The 10,930-nt window shown below is 39.5% G+C and overlaps 1 pseudogene; it reads right to left on the reverse strand.

The window, feature by feature from the left end:
- Positions 1–1,582: 1,582 nt before the first annotated feature.
- Positions 1,583–3,446, reverse strand: LOC147818402 (uncharacterized; annotated as a pseudogene).
- Between the last annotated feature and the right edge of the window lie 7,484 nt (positions 3,447–10,930).

Here is a 10,930-nt window from a genome sequence, read left to right on the forward strand (position 1 = left end):
AAATTCCTAAAGGAAAAGTTCACTTTCGATGAAAATTCAGTCATCTACTCACCCTCATGCTGATGAGAAATCCATTGCATTTTTTTCCCTCCTCAAAACATGTGGAGAAACACAGGGAGAAACTTTCCAGTATTTTTCCCAATAACGGCCACCTACAGAGACCAGACACAAAACCTGATAAAAATCCAACCCAAAATCCTCCATAATGACGCTTGTGTACCTGCCTTAATATGTCTGGAAGCGGCTGGATGCCATTTTAAGTTAAAGACTGTGTCCTCCATATTTACAGGCTGAATATTGACGCTAGTTTGATAGCATGCATTAGCCTCCCCTGCGCGTGCGTGAGCTCTTGTCATGTAGCGTAGTTCAGAGTGCGTCATTCAAACGTGCACACGCGTGAAATGCGATTACAGCTTTCAAGCTACAGTCAATATTCAGCCTCTAAATATGGAGGAAATACCAGATTTCAGCTTAAAACAGCATCCTGGGCTTCCAGACATATTAAAAGAGGTACACGAGTGTTATGAGAGTATTCTTAAAGTGTGTTTTGGGGTACTTTTATCAAGTTTTGTGTCTGGTCTCCGTAGACGGCCATTGTTGGGGAAAAATACTGGAAACTTTTTACCCGTGGTTCTCCAGCTGTGTTTTGAGGAGAAAATACACAGATTTCTGATGAGTAGGCGGGTGAGTAGATGACTGAATTTTCATCGAAAGTGAACTATTTCTTTAAAATTGCATATCTCAAAATACTAGTGCAACAATATTTTAAACAAGCATGCTTGCAACAACACAAAAATGCTTTCCTTTTTTTCCGCCTGACAAACTGATAAAATACAGCACACTGCTTCCCCTTATTTTTGAAACTGCCAAGAAAATGAATCACAGTACCTAGTACGTTAACCTTTAAAAAGCAGTCTATAAAATGAGTGTAAAATAAACTGAACTCTAAGATACTGTTTGAAATTGGATTCCGTCTTTGCAGTCACATTCCACATTTCACTTTCCCCTTAAACATTTGCAAAATACATTTAAACTGTTTACGGTGAACATTAACTGAAACTAGTCGCAACAAAGTCTACAACCTGCTTAGTGTCAATGGTAGAAACATAAAAAGGGAGATGTTGCCATAAAATTGTGTTTCTCAAAATAGGCAGTAATCGTGCAACAATGTTTTACATATTCAGTTGCTTGCAACAACACAAAAATACAGTTTCTCAATTTTCTGACAAACTGTTAAAAATAAGAGAAACAGTGTTTAGTCAATCCATTTAAAAAACAGTCAAAGATTATCTGAACTTCAAGATGCTGCTGGAAAATAGGACCCTAAATCCGCAGTCCCATTCCCCTTTAAACATTTCACATTCCCCTGAAACATTTGTGCTGGTGAACTCAGAAACACAGAGGTGAACAAAAAAAAAACATGTTCATACCACAGGTAGGGTATGTGGGCAGTGGGCAGTCATTTTTAAGGATAGAAATCAAGAAAAATATAATAAAGTTAAGAATCAGTGTCAGGGACTGTCAGTGGAGCCCCAAAACCTCTCTCAGTCAACTGCAGTGGCAATGATTCTCAATTAGTTGACTAACGGCAAAGCAATGTTTTGAGAACTTGTACTTTTCTGGATAGCCTGTTTCCATCTAGTTCCATAATGATCTTCTGCAAAGCTTTGAAGGTGTATTTTAGTTCTGGAGGGTAGCTCAGGTTTAGAGCATACACAAGAGCAAGCAACATCGCCACAGCAAAAGGTACATTTCCCAACTCATCCAGTACCTCCACCCCTTCCACAATGATTCCAACAGCCTCAGGGTCATCACTGGACTCTGTTCCTTCATGTCGAATAACAAAGATTCCAAAGTCTGTCTCTGCCATGGCCATCCGAATGCTTTCGTCATTCGCCTGTGACAAAATAATTTACAAAGGACAATGACTTTTCATTGATGTGTATTAGATCCCTTTTTTTTTTTTTAAAGTATTACCTTTATTCACACAATCAAAACAAATTATGACCATTTGAGCCATGTTGAGCTGATTTAAAAACTAAAGAAGCCTGTCTGTTATGAGCTAAGTGGTTGTCATTCCATCTAATAAAACTGATAGTTTTGGTTCTTGATTATGGTTGGCTGAGCTGTGTTCAAAGCTGTTCTCAAATACTCTATAAACATGCATCTGTGACTGCATTTCAATTTTTAATATCCATTATCATCATCTTCACATTTTTGAATTTATAACAATTAAATGATCAGTTATTGTACTGTAATGGCCACTTATGATGCCAAATGCATTGTGTATAATATTTCATAGATTTAATACACTGACAGCATGTACAAGTCTCCAGACAAACTGAAAAGAAACGTAATCGAATGGTAGAACTTTGTGTATTTACCAGTTGGCCTTACAAATTGATGTCTGCACAGAATAACAATTTATAAGTCCACAAATGCAATGCAGTTGGCAAGTAGGTAGATTTCAAAGAGGTTTTGAAAGCTTAATCTTTCCAAATTTCACAGCTGATGGGGACCTAGAAAAAAAAAACCTCATTCATTCCAACTGATCAAAACTTTAGTAAACAAAAGTAAATTTAGATACCATGTATTCATTCACCAGCTTCTCTGGATCTTCGTTAATGTAGACACAAAGAGCTTTGAGGACACATTCTCGTTTAACGTCAATGCTGTCCGTCTAAGTATGCAGATCAGAGAGAATATGCCAAAAAAAACAACATTAGGAACACCATCTCAACCAACCAGTAGAGTGGGTTTCACACAGCTTATACAACTTTTAACTACATTCACAGGAAGTCACAACATTAAAGGCATTTAGACACTAGAGTAGTAGTGTATACAGTGGTTCTTGAAAAATTGTGAACCCTTTTGGGATAGTCTGGCTTTTTCCATATATAATGTGTGCAATTTCAAACTGAAGCAAGCACATACCTTTCATTATGTAAATTTATCCACATTCTATTAAATCTATAAAGTATACATGAAATATGACATCAGTACAGGTTGAACAGTTTCTTTTTTCCATTGTTATCATACCTATGTTATGGGTACCATGATGCTCTTGATCGTTGTTCCTTGAACACCACCTTTCTTGGCATACGCCCTAATCAGGTTTGCAGAGTGAGCATCCAGCTCAGAGAAGAACTTTGACTGCAAATGCATTGCTGTGATTCTCTTGAATTCTGCACTCACCTACAATTAAAAAAAAAACAAAAAGGTACACAAGACTCCAGTTCGAGTGAGTGAGTGAGTGAGTGAGTGAGTGTGAGTGAGTGCGTGAGTGAGAGAGACAGAGAGAGAGAGAAACAGAGAGAGACAGAGAGAGATAGAAAGACAGACAGAGAGATTCATTCACTTATTCACTCACTTGGTCTGAAATCGGCTATCATGGGTGCCTCTCCAACTACCTCTTGCCTTCTTTGTGCAAAGGTCTTGTCCATCATCGTCACCACCTTGTCGTCATTATTCCTTTTCTGAACTTCTGACAGGAGGGCCACTCTTATCTTTTCTAGTGTCTCTTGTTACATCCTGTTTTATTTTGGCTTTTCATGTTGATCATTTTAGGTTGATCATCTGTTTGGCAGACACCTGTGCTGATTAGTGGGCTGAGTCTATATAGGCAGGTCCTCTTTGTTCAGCTCTCTCTCTCCCTCCTGCTGCAGCAGCACCTTTTTGGTGCTAGGTATCTGGTCTCCATTTATTCCTGCATTGTCCTTAAGTTACTGTAATACATTCATATGCAGTACCTTCCTACTGGTGTGATGTCCATTATTATGTTCGGTGTTTGAGCCAGCCGTAACACTCTGCTGTTTCACCAGCTGGATAGGCAGGGCAGTAATTCACCTCGGCTTTTTTCGGCTTCTTCACACCATAGGCAGGACTGCATTTGCCATCAGGTTTGTTTTTTAGGGTATTCACTGTAACTTCTGGGCACCCAAGCCCCTTGAGCTTTGTTCTGTAGTTACCAAGTTTATATTTCAAGCTTGCCTTCCATCCACCGTATCCAGTGACTGAACCTAGCTCTTTCAAACATGGATGTTTTGATACAAGAGCTTCTGCTACATCCTCAAAATCTGAGTCAGAGAGGTACACTTTGTACTGGATGATCGTTTCAGCTAAGCCATTAAGAACGGCAGATTTTAGTTTTGCATCAGGATTCAACAAAGCTCCAGTTTCTTTGAAAGCAGTGTTTGCCCTGTTCAGCTGTAGCTCAGTATCATACGAGAACCTGGGCACATGGAAGACCACAGGCCATGCAGAAGATCTTGAGGAAGTGGACTCAGGAGAAGACAGTATGTCCGTATCAAATGAGCAACCAGATGAGGAGTCATCTAGAGAGCAGGAGGAGGCAGAAGCTGAGGGAGGGGGTCCGGAGCCACCAATCTGGGCAAGTGTATCTTAAATAAATGTAACCTGATCAGGTCTTAGAGCTAAATTAAACATAAACCTGACAACGCCACCCTGGGAGTTCCACCCAGGGAATACACAGTATTATTAAACTCTACTTTGACTGCACAAGTAAGTTTCACAAGAATTTAACAGGGACATAGTTTTGAGAAGAAAGAGTTTTCTTTTACATTTAATTTCTTTCAGCGATGCAATGCTTAATACAATGGCAATAAAATACAACAACATCAAACTGAAGATTTGGTCAATATCTAGGTTTCAGTGATTTTAGAATAGTTAAAAAAAAAAAAAACTGAATTAAGAAAAGAACTAAAACATACAAAAGGGGTCACACTATTAGGTGGGCATTAAATTAGAACACAATAAACAAATCACGATAAAATATAAAAGCACACAAGAAAATAACACAAGGCCACCTTTTAAAAGTTAGTGCTAAACCACTTCTGTATGAATCAAAATTTTAAAACAATCATGATATAAAAATGAGCCCCACCACTAGACCAAAATATAAAACAATTTACAAATATACTAAAAAAACATAAATAGACTAAAATCACTGAGGAAAACCTAGTATTTAAAACTCAATAAAAGAAATTAAATATTCAAGTGAGTTTCAACAGAACAAAGCAGCAGTGGCAATCACCTGCTGAGACAAAACACAGGTTATTCTTGTCTTCAGTACATTTACAGAAACTTACAATTGATAAATACAATTACCTTGGCTGTATATTATCCAATCAATGCATATGATGTGGCAAACCTGGGGGAACAGACACCGTTTGTTGGTTCCACCGAATGCAATGGCACCAAACCAGGGACAGCAGCAAGAAGATCTGAATTGTTAGTGCTACCACCTGTCTTTATGTGCTGCAAATTAGAGGACTTGCTGCAGGTGTGGAACAGGAAGGAGCTGGGATTACACAGCAACCCCCAGTGGCAGGGAGGACATAACCTACCGGTTACATAATGATGACCTTAATGGTACCTTTGTCCTGGACATCTGATATTGACAACTAGTTGGTGAATTAATTCCCAAACTCAGTATCGATAAACTGAAGCCTGAAATTCCCCTCTATTCCACACTGTATCTTTATTTCCTGTGCTAGTACATTGACAAATTCTGGAATCCCATCTGGAAGAATCAATCTCTGTGAATTGTTTTCTCCTAGTATGATTCTGAGCTTCCACGGAGCAGCCATTCCACGACAGTCTGTGAATGAAGAAAGAGAATATTGTATGTTATAACAAGAGTAGACCTGAATTTAACAGAGCAATAAGTGGACCAAAGAACCATTCAACATTTAATCTGAAGGTTACCACACCTTTTAATTGTATGTGTCTTTTTTTTTTTTGTCATTAAAGTTTTTTATTTATTCATACACACATAAACATACAATCAAACTCGAAAACAAACACTGACACCAACATCGACAGTATATCCAGCATACAACCATATATACTGTACAAAGGCCTCCTGCAAATCAACATTTCCTTTTTTGAAACAACCACAATATACATTCAGCACCATGTCTTCAAATTTTTCCATATGTCCTACCTACAAAAAAATAAAATGTTCCTCTTCATTGTTAATTCTAGCCAACATGCGTTCATATGATGCAACTTCTGACATAATTTCCATCCATTTTTTAAACATCTGGGGCGACTGTACTCTTCCATACTCTGAGAATTGTTCGAGCAGCGGTGACCATCCCAACTTTTAAAACCCCTCGTTCATATTTAGATATATTTAGTATTTCTGTTTGGTCCCCTAACAAACATAGTCTTGGTGATACAGGTACCGCCACACCCAGCCATTTACTCACATGTTCCAATACTTTCTCCCAAAACGGGTACACCAGTTTACATCCCCAAATTACATGTAAAAATGTCCCTATTTCACTCTGACACTTCCAACATAAATTATTTCCTAATAAGCCCATTCTATGTAGTTTTGAAGGGGGTGAAATAAAATCGATGAACTATCTTATACTGAATAAATTTCCCCTTTGCCTCTCTTATGTGTTTCCCTGTATTTGATAAGATATTTAACCAATGCTCCTCATTCAGATCACACCCTAGGTCTTTCTGCCAAATGATCCTCAGATTTTTACACACATCTTCTTGTAAACCATTAAATGTCTTGTAGAATATGGCTGCTCTGTGTGTTATACTTGGTAGATCCAAAACTTCCATCAATGTATTCTTGTGGTGATTAAATTTACCCTTTGTGATACAGTCTCTTATTTGTAAATATTTCCAATAATTACCTTTATATTCCAGATTATATTTTTGCATAATATAGGCAAACGACATGAACACTCCATCCACACACAGGTCACTTATTTTGTGTATCCCTCTTACAAGCCATTGATTCCAATAAACAGATTTCTTCCCAATACGCACGGCTGGGTTATACCATAGAGAGGCGTAAGGTTGTCTCAAGTGCGAAATACTATATATCTTATGAATTTCTCTCCAAACTGCTTTAGAATAAGACAGCACTGGGTTTGAAAAATAATTATGTCCAGAAGTTGTTGCCCCATGTGAGAGGACATCCAGAGGTTCAAATGGGCTAGTTAGTTGTCTTTCAATTTTGATCCAGCTCAGCTCCTGATCTATCCCCTTCCAATGTTTTATCAATCTAGACATTTCAAATGATAGATTATATAATCTTACATTAGGTAGACCCATACCTCCTATTTCCCTCGGTGCCCACATCTTCTTTATATTAATCCTTGGTCTCTTTTTATCCCATAAAAAGTCTTTGATAATTTTATCATAATGTTTAAACAGCTGTGGTGCTATATTGAGTGGCAACATCATGGAAACATAATTGAATTGCGGTGCAACCACCATTTTAATTACATTAGTTTTTCCCCACAATGTGAGCCTCAATTTTCCCCATTTATCCAGGTTCAGTTTTATTTTCTGGAGGAGTGGTTCCATATTTGAGAGCATCATTTCGTCCAGATTTGAATTTAGTTGGATGCCTAGATATTTCATACCTGAAGATAGAAACTTGAAGCCATATGAAGTGATAACCCCAGAGTGACATGTATGCGATATCGGCATACATTCCGACTTATGCCAGTTTATTTTATAACCTGATAATTTAGAATATGATTCGATACATTCAAGTAACACCGGCAGGGAGTTCCCAGGTTCCTCTAACACTGCTAAAATATCATCGGCATACATAAATAGCTTGTGCTCTTTACCTCCTGCCTTCACACCTTTAACCCTCACATCAGCTCTGATTGCTACAGCTAGTGGTTCAAGAACCATAGTGAAGAGCAATGGGGAGAGAGCACATCCCTGTCTTGTCCCCCTGGAGAGACAGAAAAAATCAGATATCAGCCCATTTGTTAGAACAGCTGCTCTTGGGCTAGAGTAAAGTATCTTCACCTAGTTACAAAAGCCAGGACCTAGCCCAAATTTTGAAAGAGTCAACATTAGGAACCCCCACTCCACCCGGTCAAAAGCCTTCTCAGCATCAAGTGAAAAAGCTGCCACTGGTACCGGATTAGAGCAGTTCATATGCATCAGATGTATGAGCCTTCGCATGTTATCAACTGAGGACCGTTTTTTTAATAAAACCTACTTGATCTCCATGTATAATGTCTGGAAGTATTTTCTCTAAACGTGACGCCAAGGTCTTTGTCAAAATCTTACAATCCACCCCAAGAAGGCTCACAGGTCTGAAATTAGACGGATCAGAGGCATCCCTGTCCTTCTTAGGAATGAGAGAGATTAAAGCATCATTAAACGTACCAGGTAGTGAGCCCCTCTCAAATATCTCCATGTACACCTTATGCAATATGGGGGCCAAGATATCAAAATATTTCTTGTAATATTCAACCGGGAAGCCATCCAAACCGGGTGACTTGCCGGTTTTCATAGATGAAATAGTAGCCCTGATCTCTTCCTCTGTTATTGGAGCATCCAGCATGTCTTTTTGCTCATTAGATAAACTCGGCAGATGAATACCTGAGAAAAATGTTTCTGTGTCTTCTGGATTATGAGCACAGGAGGATGTGTAAAGGTTTTCATAAAATTTTTTAAAAACCTGATTAATTTCTTTTGATGAGGTTACTACCCCATTATCCTTCTTAATCATTGGAATGTTATTGGAATTATCCTGTTGTCTTAATTGTCTCGCTAATAGTCTGCCATTCTTTTCACCCCCTTCATAGAAATTAGTTTTTAGCCTAAATAAGGCATACTCAGCTTTTTTTTATTATATATATCATGTAGTTGATATTTCTTATTACAAATTGTTTTGTATAGATTATCTGAATAGTGACTTGCCAATTCTTTCTCCAATTTACAGATCTCTTTGTCTAATGTGTTTTCTTTCTTCACATTCTCCTTTTTCATTTTTGAGGCGTGAGCAATAATTTTCCTTCTTGTATAAGCCTTAGATGCTTCCCAAACCGAGGAAATTGTTTCTGTAGAGCCAATATTAATTTCAAAAAAAGATTTAAGATCCTCTGATAACGTATTGCTAAATGACACATCCTGTAGCGACGCAGTGTTAAGCCTCCAACGTCCTCTTTTCACATTATCTGTGTTCAGGTCAACATGTAACTCCACTGTGGCGTGATCACTGAGGGCAATAGCCCCTATCCCACAGTCCACTACTGAGTCTATTGATGAGTTAGACATCAGAAAAAAATCAATCCTTGAATGGGATTTGTGACAGTGGGAGTAAAAGGTGTATTCCCTCTCACGTGGGTTCACCAATCGCCATATGTCCACCAAACTCAAGTCTTCTGTCAGCATATGAATTGCAGCTCTGTCCCTGGGTGAAGATTTACCACTGGGCTTACTCTTATCAATTATTCCGTCCATTACCTGGTTGAAATCCCCTGCTAGTATGACCTGGCCCTGCATGTTTCCTATCACTCTATTTAACTTCATGAAAGAAATCCGGTTCCTCCTTGTTTGGGGCGTATATATGACATAGCACTGTCCTGATTCCATTGATCAAGGCTTCAATGCAAATAATTCTACCGTCCTTATCATTGTGTTGTTTTAGCATGACAGAACTTAAATTTTTATTAATGAGTATCATCACCCCACCCTGTTTACTGGAGTATGAGCTATGAAAAACCTTCCCTACCCAGCCTCTTTTAAATTTCCCTGCCTCTTCATCTCCCATAATATGAGACTCCTGAATACATGCTATATCTGTATTTTTAGATTTTAAATATGTCAAAACCTTCCTCCTTTTAATAGGGTTGCCACATCCATTTATGTTCCACGATATTATATTAATGTACCTGTTAGCCATCATTTCTAGACCTGTAAATACTCTTTGACCTCAGTTCTCTCATCATGGTTTCAATAATAATTACATAGTTCAAGGGTTTGTTCAAAATGTTAAGCCTTCTCAAACATACTGTCTTGGTGCACAGATAAAACATGAAAAACACAAACATAACCCCGGTTAAAGCAGCCCAGAACTCGGTGCTTCTAACTAACCCCCACCCCGCCCCCCGACTAACCTGATCTAAATTAACCGTGTCCGTGAGGCGCATCCTGTCAGCTCGTGACAGCACAGCTCTTCCTGCCTCCCACGAACCATCATCAACGTTACCTTATTCCCACAGATTCACACACACTTCGTCTGGTTTCGTAAAGTCCCCCGGTCCTCTATTCAGCATCTCGCACAAACTTCTCCGCATCCTTGCTGTCTCGAAAAGTTTTCTTCTGCCCTTTCCATGTGAAGATGAGCGTGGCGGGGTAGACCAGCCTGTGTCTCACATTTAGCTCATGCAGACGTCTCTTCACTGGAGTAAATGCTTTCCTTTTCTCCGCTAATTCTCTGGTCACATCTTCATAGAAGGACAGCTTACAGTCCTCCCAGTCGATCCCACGTCTCTCCTTAGCCACCTGCAGCACCTTGTCTCGGGCCGATGAACGTAGGAAGCGCATCAGAATGGTCCTGGGCGGTTGATTCGGGCCCGGTTTGGGTGCCAAAGAGCGGTGGGCACGTTCAATGTCAAACTCACTGCCGGATAGCCCGAGCCCCTGAGAGATGATCTCTTCCATATACTGAATAACTTTGCCCGTCTCCTCCTTGCCCTCTTTCAGTCCCACCACTCTTACATTATTTCTCCTGCTGCGGTTTTCCAGGTCTTCCACGCGCATCCACAGTGTTTCCAGTCTCTTGTCACATTTCTCCATACTTTCCTCCATTCGTGCGTTTACGTCTTCCACGTCTGATATGCGTTGTTCCGCCTCTCCCAGTCTCACTTGTATGTTCTCCACCGCATCTTTAAGCTCTTTCGTTGTCTCCTTAATTGAGACAACATCCGTCGCCACCACCTGAAGAGTGGTACTCATTTTCCGTATCTCCTCAAACATTGTTTTATTGTCAAACACTTCTCCAGGTTTAGGGTCGCTTTCACATGCCGGTGTCAGAGACGTGGAGGTGAGTTCAGGTGTTGGGCTGGTCTTTGAGGTTAGCTTACTTCTCGTCGCCGCACCTTTGAAAAAGTTAGCTTTGCTGTTGTTC

The sequence above is a fragment of the Seriola lalandi genome, unplaced genomic scaffold, assembly GCF_002814215.2.
Source record: "Seriola lalandi dorsalis isolate HSWRI2012SDOR001 ecotype SW California unplaced genomic scaffold, Sedor1 jcf7180002054585, whole genome shotgun sequence".
In the NCBI taxonomy this organism is placed as follows: Eukaryota; Metazoa; Chordata; class Actinopteri; order Carangiformes; family Carangidae; genus Seriola; species Seriola lalandi.